We start from the raw sequence: 5,000 nt of genomic DNA, 5'->3' as shown, positions 1-5,000 counted from the left end.
TCCCTTCTTTATCCATCACCTCTCCCTGTTTATCCATCCCCTCTCCCTGTTTATCCATCACCTCTCCCGTATCTATTGGCCTCTCTCTCGTTTTCCCATGACCCCTCCGTGTTTATACTTCCCACCCTATTTTGTCTATGGCCTCTTCCTGTTCTGCCATGGCCTCTCCCAATTTTACCCATGATTTATCCCTGTTTTATCCAAGGCCCCTCTCCTTTCTTTTCTCATCCATGGTCTTTCCCATTTTTTTTTTTGTCCATCGCCTCTCCTTATTCATCCATAGCTTCTTCCTATTTATCCATGTCCTCTCCACTAACCCCCACCCCCACAAGTAAGCGTTTTCTTGGTCTTTGTTCTCCCAGATCTATGTTCCCCAAGGTCTATATTCACACGTCTATATCCCCCCAACCAGGTCTATGACCACCGCTGACTACTACAGACCAAAACTTAAAAGAAGATGAAATATGATACGTATAGACCTTTGGGGGGGGGGGGGGGGTTAGGGGGGGATAGGCCAGGGATTGGGGGATGGGGGAACATAGACCTGGGGAAATATAGACCTGGGGAAACATGGACACAGAGGATCTTAAACTTGGTGGGAACTAGATCTAGGAGGATATAAACATGGAGAGACCATGTACATGATTATTATGTTAAACGTGCTTAGGCTTTAGCTGAATGAGTATGTCATCTTCGCCGATCGCTTTTTCTTTTCTTTTTCTTTTTTTTCCTCTTGTTTTAGCACTTATGAAAAATCTGTACATTCCACGTGCAAATGTTTTTGTTTCTGTCCCATACCTGATTCCCGCCAGCTTTGTTGTGAAGGTAAACTTTTGGCAGTTTCGCAGTGATAAGCTGCTAGGTGACATGAGATTGTTGTGATATGCGCGATGATTATAGTTCTGGCGTCAGTGCCAGTGTCATGTCATGTCATGTCATTCCCTGTCAATCTGTCTGCTGAGCCACACGTTGTTTGCTGTCTGTCCCTCGTGGGGCAGAGGACCATGAAATGTGTCTGACCATCCTGTCATCACGTCTGAAATAAATGTTGTCTTTTTAAAAGGAAAACTAACTCTTGTGTGTGTGTGTGTGTGTGTGTGTGTGTGTGTGTGTGTGTGTGTGTGTGTTTAAGTGTGTGTGTGTGTGTGTGTGTGTGTGTGTATGTGTGTGTTCACGTGTGTATGTCTTTTAATGTGTGTGTGTGTGTGTGTGTGTGTGTGTGTGTGTGTGTGTGTGTGTGTGTGTTCTTCTTTTTCTCCTCCTCCTCCTCCTCCTTCTTCTTCTTCTTCTTCTTCCTCCTGCTCATTGTTCTTCTCTCGAAACCTTCTCTCAGTTATTCAGCAAACGCATTTTCAAGATTTCAAGTCATTCACGATTATTCTAATTAACCGACAAGTGTGTCCGTGTTAAGATTTGTGAAGGACCTTGTTTCCCTCAACAAGGTGACGAAGGCGACACAAGGACATAAGCTAGTTAAAACTTAAACGACGGGAAGGAGAAAACCGCTGACCTGAATGGAGGGCGGGGGACCGGGGGGGAGGGGGTTGGGGGGGAGGGGGGGCGAACAAACCAGCCTGCTCCAGAGACACAGCCTGAAGCCTAGAGACCCAAACTGTTTGCTGTGTCAACCACGCAGCCTCCCAAAGGCATGCTAGGAATGTAAGCGTGCATCTTTTTTTCCCCAACGTCTTACGGCCTGTCTTCTGTCCCTAAAGATGCAAAAAAGAAAACCCAAAACGTTGTGAGAAAGCCATTAGCAAGTGAGCTACTAGAACACTTCTTCCTCTTCTTCAGCTGCTTCAGTTTCAAGTTTCAGTTTCAGTTTCTCAAGGAGGCGTGACTGCGTTCGAACAAATCCATACACGTACAACATCACATCTCAGTGCTGGGCAGATGCCGCCTTATAGCAGCATAAACCCACGGAGTGAAGGCCTTGAATGCGTGCGCGCCCGCGCGTGTACACACACACACACACACACACACACACACACACACACACACACACACACACACACACACACACACACACACATATATATATATATATATATATATATATATATATATATATATATATATATATATACTTGTCTATCTTCTACAAAATTTTGCCAGAGGACAACACTTTTGTTGCCATGGGTTTTTGTTGTTGGTTTTTTCATTGCATCAAGTGCGTGCTGCACATGAGACCTCGATTTGTCATCTCATCCGAATAACTAGACGCTCCGTTTGATTTTCCAGTCAAACTTGGGAGAAACGGCGAGAGCGGGAATCGAACCCACACCCTCACAAACACTGTATTGACAGATGAGCGTCTTCATTAACTAGTCTGCCACCTTCCTCTACGGTGGGAAAGAATATTCGGAGAGTGTGCGATTCGATACCTGTGCCCTCAGATTAGTCTCTCGCTATCTAGGGGGTTGCAGGAGGGAGCGCGTCAGTTACCCACTGGGCCACCATTCCACTAAGGCTGACGGTGTGTGTAAGGACATGCCACGGGGTTTTCTGTCCCCGCGCAGTTTGGCCTTCACACTCGCCGTTCAAACCTGTCAACACGGGCAGGAACGAACAAAGCAAACGTGGACCAACCAGCGTCTGATCACCCACCCACCCACCTGACGGAAAGTTCACCTGCGAGGGAACAACCAAAGAGGTAAGACTGATAAGGACGATACTCTCTTTGGGACGACGAGTACCGAAAGGTTTCCTACCACTCCTGACTCCTCTCCTCTCCCTACCCCCCCTACACTTAAACCTAGTTTCCTTCAGCTTCTATGGGTGATGGTGGTGACATGATGTAAGAACAGTGGAGAGGTTTACAAACGACAACTCCTCGTGACGAGCTTGCTTGTAACAGACTTCAACTTTGTCAGAAGCTTGCATGCAGAGTGTTAGCGTGCAGGAAAAGCTGTGAACAATGTTCGCTTTTCTTTATCATTGCCGATCATTTCTTTAGTGATTCATTGATCATTGCGTTGGTTACGATCGATGAATGTAGGAGCGGATAAGAGGTCAGGCAGTGACAGAGACCAGGATGGTCATGTACAAGTTAATGCTTTCCCAGAACTTCTTTTTTTTCTACTTTCGTTGGCTGCAACTCCCACATTAACTCGTATTTACACGAGTCGGCTTTACGTGTATGACCGTTTTTACCCGGCCATGTAGGCAGCCATACTCCACTTTCGGGGTTTCCCAGACCTTCAATTTATGAAGCTTGCACACAGTGTTAACTTGGAGAAAAACGCTTTGAGCTATTTCCTTTTTTTCTATCGGGGATCATTGCTCTGGTCATTCATTGATCATTGCAATCGCTCATCATCGATGAACGAAGAAGAGGATATAACAGGTAAGGCAGTGGCAGAGACCAGGATGGTCATGTACAAGTTAATTTCTTTCCCAGAACTTCAACTTTTGAAGCTTACACACAGACTGTTAGCTTGGGGGGAAAAGAAGCTTTGAACATTGTCCTTTTCTTCTTCTTCTTCTTCTTCTTCTTATTTTTATCGCCAATCATTCCTATGGAAATTAATTGATCATTGCAATTGCTCATCATCGATGAGCGAAGAGGAGGATAAATAAATTTTATGCTTACCTCTCAGCAAAGTTGCTTTGAAGGCTACTTAGCTTTGATTCACGAGAACCTAGCCACTCTTGACTGCGGGAAACGCTTCTTCCCAGCGTGTCTCACGACGCGCCTCAGGTAAGGCAGTGAGTGACAGAGGCCATGTTGGTCACGTACAAGTTAATTCTTTAGCAGAGAACCGATCTCCGGAAGTGACGTGACCTGGTCACTTAGAGTGAGCTTTCCCTTCCCGTCGATCGTCTGTCAGTGCATGGTGAAAGAGTTTCGGATGAGGACGTGGTACATCTTTCTGGTTTGTTTTGTTTGCCTTTCGCGGAGCACTCAAGAAGCCAAACGTAACAAGTATGCAGTGTTGTCTGTTCACTTGTTTTCCTGCTGGTTTTTATGTTGGGTTTGTTTTTCTTCTTCTTTTCTGGTTTCGTTGTTTTTGTTGCCGTTGTTTGTTTTTTGTTTGTTTGTTTTGGGTAGGGTTGTTGTTGTTGTTGTTTTGTTTGTTATTGTTGGTTTGGGGGTATTTTGGTTTTTGTTTGTATGTGTGTGTGTGTGTGTGTGTGTGTGTGTGTGTGTGTGTGTGTGTGTGTGTGCTGTTTTGCTTTTTCTGTTTTGCTTTTACAATTTCATGTTGTGTGTGTGTGTGTGTGTGTGTGTGTGTGTGTGTGTTTCTCACATTTTTTAGTTTTGTTTTTTCGACGCTTATGCTTGTGTTTTTTGTGTGTGGTTTGTGTTCGTTAACTGGTTTTTGTTCACTGAAATTTATCGGAATATGCGTGAGATAGCAGCGCGGAATAATTCGTGTTATCATCATTATTTTTATCATTATTATCTTTTTAGTAGTATTGTTGCTGAGTTTTCTGTGAGGAAAAAACATTCCATATATGCCTCAGTTATTTAAAATACACGCAAAATCCTTTTTATTTTATTTTCAGTGGAAATTTTGTAAGCCTTCAACTGATTTGCGCCATCAATGCATAATCATAATTATAGAAACCAGTGTAGTTTTAATCTATCGGGTTTATCGTTATACTGTGCAGTTTAACTTAACTAACAGTTTTGAGTTCCAGTCTGAAACTACCATTACCATATATGAATGCATGAACGCTGAGATTGATATCGTGTGAGGAGGCATGTGCTGCTTGCTTCTACAAAAAAAAACCCCAAAAAACAAAAACAAAAAAAAAACAGTTACTTCTGTTTACCAAGTATTACAGTGGTCAAAATCAATTCATTCATTCACTATTAATAGACATTTCATTTATACAATGTTAGTATATATATATATATATATATATATATAGAGAGAGAGAGAGAGAGAGAGAGAGAGAGAGAGAGGTGTGTGTGTGTGTGTGTGTGTGTGTGTGTGTGTGTGTGTGTGTGTGTGTGTGCTGTTTTGCTTTTCTTCTGATTTTCATTTACAATT

At 43.3% G+C, this 5,000-nt stretch overlaps 1 protein-coding gene across 1 annotated transcript in view; it reads left to right on the top strand.

Annotated features, from left to right (window-relative positions):
- Positions 1-3,795: 3,795 nt before the first annotated feature.
- Positions 3,796-5,000, top strand: part of LOC143287344 (uncharacterized) — a 33,962-nt gene continuing 32,757 nt past the window's right edge. The window contains exon 1 of the mRNA XM_076595305.1: positions 3,796-3,925. The gene's annotated coding sequence lies outside the window, so the exon portion shown is untranslated. The remainder of the gene's footprint in view (positions 3,926-5,000) is intronic.

The sequence above is a fragment of the Babylonia areolata genome, chromosome 11 (genome assembly GCF_041734735.1).
Source record: "Babylonia areolata isolate BAREFJ2019XMU chromosome 11, ASM4173473v1, whole genome shotgun sequence".
Classification (NCBI taxonomy): Eukaryota; Metazoa; Mollusca; class Gastropoda; order Neogastropoda; family Buccinidae; genus Babylonia; species Babylonia areolata.
Note: the sequence above shows the minus strand (reverse complement) of the source record. Positions and strands in the feature narration are given on the sequence as shown.